General features: G+C 32.2%; 1 protein-coding gene across 1 annotated transcript in view; it reads right to left on the minus strand.

The window, feature by feature from the left end:
- The window catches only part of LOC145335190 (uncharacterized), an 82797-nt gene extending 81766 nt beyond the window's left edge, over positions 1–1031 (minus strand). The window contains exon 1 of the mRNA XM_080180922.1: positions 910–1031. The gene's annotated coding sequence lies outside the window, so the exon portion shown is untranslated. The remainder of the gene's footprint in view (positions 1–909) is intronic.
- Between the last annotated feature and the right edge of the window lie 10947 nt (positions 1032–11978).

Here is an 11978-nt window from a genome sequence, read left to right on the forward strand (position 1 = left end):
TGAAGCACTATTTAGGCAACATTGATAACCCCTCCCCCCCCCCCCATCCTCCACGAAAATCGGGATAAACTTGTTTGATTATCCCTGGGGATGGACACCAATTTATCGTCATTGTGTTATTAATAAATTTATAGTACAGATGTATAACCAGACAACTACCTGGATCCCCCTGTTAAGGACCTTTTTCGTCTGCTGCGACTTGTCTGTGTTAATATTCCTGACACTATTTGTTAATTTTAAAAGACCCAATTGAAAGATGGCACAAGGAGACATACAGTTATTTAACCCCTTCTCCCTCTAGTGTTTCACTCCAATGTCTTCTCTCTTAAGGGACATTGATTAAGAAGAAGATTATTTTAAAGTCCATTGTTCTATCTTTGTATCCCTACTTTAATCTGCAGAAAAAAAGAACTAGGTTGCAAAAATAAATTAATCCTTTTTCTGTAGTTTAAGTAGCGCAGCTACTCTTTAATCCGACGTGCGAATGGCCTATGTCTAATCCCTGCGGGCCCAACACCATTGGTGCACTAACCCTGCGGGGCTTCTCAATATCCAAAATAGCCTAACCGAACCTGAGGTGGATTCTTTAAGAACTTTTTGGCTCACTGCCTCACGAAAATCAGTGAGGCTCGCTAAAACTTTGGTGTGGATAATTTTGCCTCACCGCGAGCCTCACTGATTTTAGTGAGCCAGTGAGCCAAAAAAGTTTTATAAGAATCCACCTCTTATCTAAAGTAAAAAACAAACAAACGAAAAACTAAATTTTTCTTTAATCGTTTTAGGAAATTAAGTGTACCTAGTTTATTTCATTTTTAAATAAAAAAATTTAGAAAACATTTATTTAAAAATTGTAATCAGAAACCCTTACTAATTTTTTTAAAAATATGGTTTCCCTAATAAAAACCTTACCTCAAAAACTATGAAGCCAGAAAAACAATTTTGAAGATTATTTAACTTTTAACTTTTTTTCAAATTTCACTGGAACTTTTTCACAAAATTGTACACATAAAACTATATTCACTCATATTTCTGTAAAAAAAAATAACAAAGAAAATATAAGGGTATTGTTAATAAATCGTTGTAAATTATTCATATTTTAGTATAAAAATATTTTGTAATTGTTATTAATAAAGAAAATAATAAAAACTAGGAATTACGTCACTTGTGGCATCTAGGGAATATATAGAATCTATGGAGAAGGGGGGAATCGCCCTCCATTTATAATTTGAGGGAAACTGGTAAAAATATTTCTTAGGAGGTTTTTTTCTAGGGATGGTCTCTCTGGGAGGGTGGAGGCACCCTCCTATTAAAAGTTACAAACTTTCTCTGGACCTACGAAGCTTTGTTTGATTGCCGGTTAGCGCAATCCTTCGCTTCAGACACACAAACAGATATCCTGTTACTTTCTTATAGGGATAGATTGTTTTTCTGACAAAACAAATAATATCTTAGTTCTAGCCCTTTGGGTGAGATCTAACCATGCGGGGCTCTTCTTTCCATAACTTAACCTAACCATATATAAGCATAATAATTATACGGTGCAAGAAAACAAGTTTAAAATCGATAGAACAAGGCTTAAGTCTAAGCATTTAAAAATTTCTGCTTTAAGAGAGAAAATTCCTAAAAACAAAAATATTTTGATTGAAAAGGTTTTATACAAGTTTGCGATAAGATTAAAACTTAATTTATTTTCAAAGTGTAAGGTTGGAAAAATAAATAAAGAACAAGGATGACAACATCCATAAAAGCGAAGCTCTATAACAGTAGGACTTGCGAACATTAACACTTGTAGAGTGTCAGAACTGAAAAATCAGAATATAAATGAACAATAGTAGAAACAAAATTATAAGTAAATTTGGTCAAAACTGCTTAAATACAGGATATTTTTTAAGGACATACTAACACTTTTAGGACTTGATTATAGAGATGCTTAAAAATCAACATGTTTAAATGGACGTACGGACATTCTGGTAACGATTATAGAGTTGCTCCGCTTTCTAAATCGTACCTTACTACAACAGAAATCATCATGCAAAGTTTGAAATCGATGGGACAATTCTAACATGCCTAAATTAACCAAAAAAAGCTATCCGTCACGGACGTGCGGACCGACCCTAATTATAGAAAAGCATCGCTTTTAGAAATGATAATTATGTCCGTAAGTAGTTCTATAATGAATAAAAATAACTATAATAAACTTCAATAAAAATGCCTTCAAATTGTACTTAACTATCAAAGAAATCCTCATGCAAAAATCTTATATTCTAGGGGCACATCCGCTAGTAGATGATAAATAAGCGGGAATGGAATAAGGGAAAGAAAACATTAATTTACATCCGCTGTTTGTTAGGGATACAACGATTTGTCAATGGACGGTAAATAAACACCTTCCCCCAACCTCAATTCTTATGTAACATACTGCCTCTAAAGGTCGATTTTTTATGTCGCTTTTGAACTATAACTATCCATTTAGATTGTTATTATGAACTATTAATTACTATCTATAATAGAAAGTAGTAAGGTTTTATGCAGAGTGAGAGGGGACAATGGGCTGTGTATTACAATAGTCCCCAAAGTTTTATAATAACGTTTTCTATTCGTTGACTTAATAAATTTGGAGACTTTAGTGAACTTTAATTGGTTGGTTCATTAAGTATTTGTTTAAACCTTACAACAAGTAATTGTAATCTACAGAGGAGTTATTTTGTATATCATAATTGGGGATGTAAATCAATATATCGGCTATTGTCTTATCCCTTTAGATCCCTGGTTTTATGTTTGTCCGTTAAGATCTTGCCAACCACTAAAACGTCTAGATCTCCTTTTCAGAGAAGATTGATATGGGTCTCGGGCATATAATCTACTCAAATCTAGAATATAAGTAAAATATGACTGGATATTGGGGTAAAGAAGGTGATGTAGATTAATGTAATCACCATTATTCCCTACCATTGCCTCCCTGCATTGAGAGAGGGGTCAATGGGCTGTATACTAGTGTTTATAACACTAGTTTCCAAAGTTTTAAAATAACATTTTCTTATTCGTTTGCCCAACATAATTTTGAATAGTTGATTATTTAAGCTTATAAGTTTCAACTACTATTTTAATATACAACAGGGGTAATTTTGTGAAACATCATTGGGATGTACATCAATTTATCGGCCATTGTCTTATCTCTTTGGATCCCTAACCTTCCTGTGTGTTTGTGTATATTATTATAATTATTAGATCAATATTTTTGTGTAAATTAGCGTGAGTGATTTTATTGATTAATAAAAACTTTATCACATATCCTTATATGTAATGTAAGTAACAGGATGTTTGTCTGTACCGACATATCTATTAACCACTGGACCAATATGAATAATAATTTTACAGGGAAGCATCTTTTGGACACTAGAATACTTTTTTCTCATTAAATTGGAGAGGGGAAAATCGTCCCTCCTAAGATATCGCCTCTACAACAAAAATTAATAAAGCTAAACATGAAAAAGATAAGGGTATTTTTATTAGCTTTCTTTTTTAAAGCGTCCGTCTGTTATCGATAGCCTTGATTTAGGCATGTTAAAATTGTCTAATCGATCAAAACTTTGCATGAGAATTCCTGAAACATTTGGGTATAACTCGTAGCAAGTCTAAAATTTTAACTAAAATGTCCGTTAGACCTGTTTCAAACGTGTTAACTTTTTTTAGACACTTTTTACAAACGTCACGTAATTCAACGAACGTATTGACAAGATATGCCAAATATAAAGAATATATACGCTACACCAACAAATAAAAAATAATTTTAAGATGATATATTTATAATATTGACTGTAGACATTTTTAATTGAAATATAATGGTCAGCTAGAATTAATATTATTTGTTATTTTCTTAGACACATGGAAATATAATAATAAAGCTGGATGTTTGTCCATTATTATCTAGAGTAAACGGCTAGAGGTCAAATTATAACTATTAATTATGGCCAGGGCCTTTTTGGGGTTGTAAGTTAACCCCAGAACAGATATTACCCACATTATAATTATGTGTGTGTGTTTGTGGGGGAGGGGGAAAGTTTCATATTAAGTTTTCTCGTATTCATTCGAATCCGGTGGATAGGAACCAGTTCTCATTCATACGAAAAAACTATGTCTAGCATCATATTATATCCAGCTTTCTACGAATATAGAAATGTACAATCATAAGATTAAAACCAGTTTTTTTAGCCTGTGCCTTCGGCACCTCGGGGCTAAAAAAAACTATTTTTAATCTTATAATTGTACATTCTATATCCGCGGAAAGCCGTTTATAATACGATGCGAGAAATAACTATTCCTAAACTTGAATTAATCTTTTTGTAAATGTCCCTATTCTTAATTTACATAGCTCGGCAGCTGCATTCAAATCCATGGAACTAAAGGTATAAGACAATGGCAGATAAATTTATGTACATCCCCAATGATGACACATTAATTTAACCCTTATTTAGATTACAGTTAGTGGTTGAAACGTTTGAACACCCAACTCAATATTCAAGCCAAACAAAATTCAGTAAAAGTCCTAAAATTGTTAGGCTAAAGAATAAAAAACGTTATTATAAAACTTTAAGACTAGTGTAATAAACAGCCCATTGTCCCCTCTCTCTCTCTCTCTCTGATACAAATCTCTTTGGTTTTGAACTATCTGAAGGTTCTATAGAAAATGTTCAAATTAAAGAAGGTATGTATTCATCTGTTCGTTTGCCATGATTAATACAAATATATTAAGCAGTAATAAATTTGCGGCTCGATAGTGAGTGCCGAGCCCTGCTAAATTATTTGTTTTCTTGTTTATATCTGCATAATTAATTAAAAACTTGTACATAAGGGAGGGAATTACTTCTTATTATATATTCATACTAGAGGCAACGTTCCTAACATCTAAGGGCTCTGTATTCAAATGGATATGGAAGTGCAGAAAAGTAGCCTAAAACAATACCAATACTTTAAAAATAATGAAATAGCCTAAAACCATCCTGGGACCTTTAAGAAGCTGCCTTGAAAAGGAGAACCTTTTCGGTTCAGCTGTTCACGAGATCCTTTGGTACAGACAAACATACAGATATCCTGTTACTTTATTATAAGGATTTTTGGTATAGCAGCTATTCTTGGACTTGGTAATGAAGTATTAGCTGTACGTCTGTTATTGACGCTTAAATAAACACCTCTAATAAATAAATTATATGATTACTTTTAGTTTTAGATATTGAAAAAACATAAATTCTATAAGTTGAAATAAGTTTTTTATAACTAACCTACTAATTGCCTCACCCTTAGCCTTCAGGGGTAAAAAAACGACTAAAACCACCTCAAGGCCTTTCTAATGCTTCGCCGAAAAGAACAACCAAGTAGGACCAACATTATCTTTAGACATAGAAAACCTTACCACTTTATATCATAGGATAATCATTAAAGAATAATATTTATTGGAAAAAAAACATTATTTTAATGTATAATTCTGTTTCTATTAAAAAAGAATTTATAAAAAAAAATAAGGGCAAAGAAAACGATTTTGCCTTAAAATTTTTCGTACGATTTTAATCCAACCGTATAAGTTAACCACAAACATTTTGAATAAAAAGTATATGCTTTTGTAGGTAAATTATGTTCAGTAAAGGCAAGAAGAGATCCCTACAGGGTTAGAAAAAAACAAGGGCTTCAATCAAGGACGTCCATGCTTTTTTTTTATTTTGAGGGAGGAGAAAAAATCGGAAATATTTTTTTTGTGGGGGTGGGAAATCTTTATACCATAAAGGCAAGGAAGTCCAAGCTTTTTTTATTTGGGTACCCCAAAATTCATTTGGGGGCAAACACCCCTTTACCCTTACCCCCTATGACGTCCTTGGCTACAATACGGGTTATTTTTCTTTTATTGGCGGAAAAGTTAAAGTAAAATATTTTTAAAAAATTTAATTTGTATTTCTATGTCTAATTTTGAAATATTAATTCATGAAATATTTAAGAAACAAATTGCAAAGTAGCTGTGCTGCAAAAAAATGCGTGATTACATAAAAATTGCATCTAAACCCGGCATTTCTTTCACTCGAACTTATCCCTTGCCTACTATTATCAGCTGAGAGATATTTCAAAACAATGCGAACACAACTGTGCGTATCAAAGGCCCTGTTCAGGTCCAAAAATCAAAATATTTTTTCCAACGTTTTTTATTATATTTTTAAATCAAACTAGTTATAATAACAATATTTTCACAAACTTTATGATAATTTTACAAAAAGGACACAATTAAAAGGCATTTTTGTCAGCCTTAGTCATCGTCAACGAAACTTTGGTTTAACTAAAGTATATGTTTGAGTATGGATGGATAGATAGATAGCGGGTGCTTTCTCTTGGAAGAGAACCTCCATTCCATTATCGCTCCCCCCCTCGCCACTCGTATTACTTCCCTTTCTCTTTCATTATGATTCACAGTGCCTAAACCATCCAAAATCCTCCCCTTATAATTTCCTTCCCCTCACAGTGGAAAAAGTAAGTTCTTTTCTCGTATTCATTCGAATCCGTTGGATAGGAACCGGTTCTCATCCATACGAAAAAACTATTTCTAGCATCGTATTATATCCAGCTTTCTACGAATATAAAAATGTACAATCAAAAGATTAAAACCAGTTTTTGTAGCCCGTGCCTTCGGCACCTCGGGGCTAAAAAACTGGTTTTAATCTTATAACTGTACATTCTATATCCGCGGAAAGCCGTTTAAAATACGATGCGAGAAATAACTATTCTTGAACTTTAAAAGTAAAAATATCAAAAAGGGAACAAGTTACATTACTGGGAAAATATTGTCCAACGGTAGAACAGCAAATTAATAAAACAAAAACAAATGGAATTATACTGAAAAAATAAGTAGTTATTTTTATATTATCAGGGCATGATTAAGCATAAAAATGTAAACTAAATAAGTTTAATGGCGGTTTGGCTATCATAGCAAAAAAAGATATTGAACATAAGTGTAATGAATCATGGATATACCATAAATATGCATAGAATAGCTGCGTTTTTTTTAAAGGAAGGATGAAAAGGGATTGATGAAGCTGTTTTTACTGCACGGAAGTGAAGACAAATTATCAATAGTCTGATAGAATCAACTTTAATGACGTTAGGGCTAAATAACTGGACATACAGCCAATAATGCATAGATGTGCGTGGCCAAACAGAGTCTATTCCTGTGCATAAACATTCCCATATAAACAACCCCTTAAATAGTGGATGTAAATATTCATTTATTTCCCGGAGGTAACCATTTATTTCCCCGAGGTAGTCATTTTTAGAAGATTTTCAAATTTTTTTGGAAGATTTTTGAATTTTTATTAATTATTAAAAGAAACTTGATATCAGGGATAAAAATGATCATAGCCGGGAAATAAATGAAAATTAAAAACAAAAATTAAACCACATTTTAGCATAAAAAAATGAGTTTTTTGTTTAAATGAGAATGACATTCCTGTCCAGTTTTTTGTTCAGGAGTGAATAAATGATGACCTATCGGTCCATCATTTATTCCCTCGGTAAGAAATATTCATTCCTAAACAAAAAACTGGACAGGAATACCCCATTTAACTGCTTTTACAGATTAAATACAAACTTGTTATACTGTCAAAATCTCCATTTGTTATATCGACCTGATCCATGTAATAAAAAAAATAAAGTTCCATATCCATATAAGTGTGACTATTTCCCACTGTGTCTCTCTACCCTACCTCCCTCCTCTTGCTGTTCTGATCCTACTGGCATCTCTCTCTCCTCTGGAATTCTCTTTGTAATGGACCAAATGGTCCTCCGATGCCAGAGTCACAGTCGTTTCTCTTGGTGGGTCTTCAAACCAGCAAAAAAAACACATAATTACAAAATACTTCTTAAATTATCTTTGAAAAAATTTACTTTGATACAAGATAAAGAAAACTGACATTTACCTTGATGAGTCTACTCTCCAAAGCAATAAAAAATACAATTAAAGTCTGTTGGTCCATTTGTCTATAATTAAGAGATATAATATTTGCTGTTTTGTGCGTTTACCTACGCTTTTACAGAGAACCAAAGTAGAGAGATAAAGTAAGAAAGATAAAAGAAAGAGAAATAAAGGGAGAAAACAAAGAGAGAGAATAAGATGGAAAAGTAATAATGTAGATAAAGAAAGATAAAAGAAAAAACGAGTAAGTGAGGGGAAATGAGAGGGAAAAAAAGAATAAAGGCTTTATGAGATTTTATATATATCTTATACTAAAGTAACAGGATGTCTATGTATCTGTGTGTCTGTACCGAAGGATCTCGCTAACCGCTGAATCGATCGGGTTCTCCCTAACAGGGTAGCTTCTCATAGGTCCCGGCAAGGTTTATAACTATTTTTTGGGGGGGGGGACACCCCCAAAAAATGAAAAATCCCCCCCCCCAAATTTTTTTTGCCCCCCCCCTATTTTTAAAAATTTTTCTTAAAAATTTAAAATAAGAAATTGGGTTATTAAATTTGACTCTCTCCTCCTCAAGTGCCCCTAGAGGACTCTAGGGGCGTAACCGCTCGTCTAGAGATATAGTAACAAGTGGAGAAAAAAAGACGACGTAAAAACTTTTTAGCTTGAGGGGGGAATTGATATCGTGCGAAGCGTGCCGAATTTTTGCTAACTGTATTCTTAAAATTGAACAAAATCATTCAAGTAGTCCAGCTACTCTATATATAAGTCTTGGTATATTGAAAATTTAATTTCAATCTTCATTATGGTTATGATATAATGTATTAGCACAGAGTTTTTATATGCTCTAAGTAGTAGCTTATTGACATTGTTCATTTCTTTATAAAAGGGCAGCATGTCTACGTGTCTTTCAATATGAAATCTTCCCTTTTGAATTGGCAATTGCTTGAGTATCACAGATAGAGGGAAAGATATCTAGAGAAATATTTGAAATTAGCCTAACTTTTATTAGCAGCAGGGCTGCACTGTAATTAGGGTTTGAACTTTGTATGTCTTTGGTTTGTGGAACTTCAAATAGAAGGCTTTCTTTATTGCTGTTAAGAATTTTTTTGCTATTTTTGTGTAGATTCCCTCAACTTTGAACTACTTTGAGTCCTCTGCATTTTCACCGGGATTTAAAGGGATAAGACAATTTCTGATAAATTGATGTCTATCCACAATGCTGATTCACAAAATTTCCCCTTCGGTAGATAAAAGTTAATGCTTGTAACGTTTGAACACTCAACTTAAACACCAACAATCAAAATTCACACAAGCCCCCAAAGTTGTTAGGCTAACGAATAAGAAAACGTTATTATAAAACAGTGTTTATTACACTTATACCCAATGTTCCCTCTCTCTGTGGTATTTTCTGCTAATTCTCGGATTTTACCTAAGAATAAATATAGAAAATCTAGTATTGGTACCCAATCACTTAATTGGGCCAGTAAAAGATGACCACCTAAATTGGTTGTGTCAAATTCCTAAGATAATCAGGAATAATAACAATATAAAGGCAATACTGTCAGACCAATCCTTGACTTTTTTTTCTATTTATGTACCATTAATCTTCAATTCACCTATCCCTGTATATCTGGGATTGATTCTTATAGACTCACTCTCTCTCTCTCTATTCTTTGATAATAAAACGCATATCTGGGCAAAATGTAGATCAGTTAGGGATATGAAATATTTTTAAATAGCTTTTTGCAGTTATACAGCTTAACCCACTAAAAAGTATTTTTTTCGGGTATACAGATATTATTTCCTAATGTATCATCAATAGTAGTAAATGCCCCTTCTCTATATATTTCCACATAAGAATATATAAAAATTCAAATTTTACCTACATTAACAGCAGAGATTTTTAAAACCAATTTTTTTTAAAAAGTAAATTTTAACATGAAACAACATTTTTTTTAAAATTGAGGTAAAAATCCTTTTATTTTTGTTACTAGGAGAAACTTTATACAATAGTGCAAGTAACAAAATTTAGGTTTTAAGTTAAAGATATTCTTTCACATATTCATTTGAGTCTTTTAAGGTTTCCTAATGATATTTTGCAAAACTTACTTTTCAATCCAAATTATTTCAGATAAAACAACCAAATAAATAAGTAAGAATAATATTTTCTTTTGTAGAATTGAACAAGAACATATGCTACTTTTTATGATACAAGAACTCTAGACCCTAAAAAAATACTTTTTGTGGGTCAAGCTGTACAAAAAAATGATTAAGTTTTCCTAAAGCAGCATTCAATTACAGCATAGAAGTGGAAACCTAAATTATTTCATATATTAGAAGAATAGATTTGTTTATAATATTCTGTATAGAAAAGTATGACCACTGACTGCTTGCATAATAAATCTGAATTTAGTGTCCAGAATTAAGAAATCTAAAGTTGATTTTTTTGTTATAATAATATGGAATCATGAGTGTAGAAAAAAAGTAAGAATCTAGAGTGCTAGCATAATAAATGTCGATTTAGTGTACACAAATAAGGAATCCTCCAAACTTAAATTTGATGTCCCCAACTGTTAATAATATTTGTGTATAGAGAAGTCTGACCAAACAAAGTGCTTGCATATCTTATAATGGAATGCCCTTCAACACAGGGAGAGGATAATAAACATAAATTAATCCGTCAAACTATAGAAATAAAAGTTCTGCCAGTGGTTGTTCAAAATAATTTTAATATGTTATATTTTCATTTATTGGCAGCGGTTTTCTTTTCTATTTTCCCAGCGAGAATGACAAGAAACAATGATACGACCAGTAGGGCTATTCCATGGTTGGCAGATTGCAATCAAGACGAAAGACAAACAAGACAGACAACGAGTGGACCTTAAGCTATTCTGCAATATATTCTGACAGAGAGAGATGGGAGAATAGGCTGTTTATTACACTAGTCTCAAAAGTTTTATAATAACATTTTCCTATTCGTTGGCATGACAGCTTTTGGGACTTTTAATGGATTTTAATTGTTTTTTTTTCCTAAAATAAGTGTCCAAATGTTTCAATCAAAAATTGTAATCTACAGAAGGGGTAATTTTGTGTTTCATAATTGGAAATGTACATGTACATTATTTGCCAAATGTACCACTTTTCTGCACTACCTCTCCGATTTTGTTAATACTCTATATTTTGGTCCGTTGGGTCATTCAAGGATGCTGGATGGCCAAAAAAAAGTTTCAGAGTCCCTGGATGTCTAGATATCTAGCTATCTATGAAGGTAGGTAACAAAAATGTAAAAAACACCCATTTTTTCACAATTTTAAAAATTGATTTTTTCATCAATCTTACATCCAATCTATACATTTTATACACCAAAATGATCGTTTATTCATGTAAAAAGCGCACATAATGCTATTTTGGCCAAAACTCTAATTTTACAGGGTGTCCAACAAAAAGTGTATTTTGGATATCTAGCGTAATACCCAAAATACCTGTCCGAAAAAAATCATTTTTTTTGGCTTAAATCCTGTGTTTTATCTGTGTGCATATGTGGTATATAACAGTTTGGACCACCCGGGACTATAAGGTTGTCAAATTTCACTTTGGGACACCCTGTAAATGTGATTTTTGCGTCTGTAGAGCTAAAACTTGGTCCAAATTGGCTATTTTTTTCAAATTACTCTAATATGAGTCTTAGTATGTTTGGCCATAGTGTTTTCTGACCAGATCAATATTTTCATATTTTTTGGACACCCTGTATTTTCAAAAAAAGAGAAAAAAAATTTTTGTTTTTTTTTAAATTTTTTTTCTATTTTTAAGTTACTTAAAACTGTCATATAGATACAGATTTTGACTAATAACAATAATATTTGCCTATTTTACAATTTTTTACACTTTTGGGACACCCTGTGCATGTTTTTGAAAAATGATGGTTTTTGCCCATTTTTGGGGGGAAGGAGTCGTTTTAGGGCCATAGACTATTTCTTCATTTTTGTAGAACTTTTCAAGACACATCATTTGTTATTTATGCAAAAACCG

The sequence above is a fragment of the Acartia tonsa genome, chromosome 13 (assembly GCF_053477335.1).
Source record: "Acartia tonsa isolate MP-2025a chromosome 13, ASM5347733v1, whole genome shotgun sequence".
Classification (NCBI taxonomy): Eukaryota; Metazoa; Arthropoda; class Copepoda; order Calanoida; family Acartiidae; genus Acartia; species Acartia tonsa.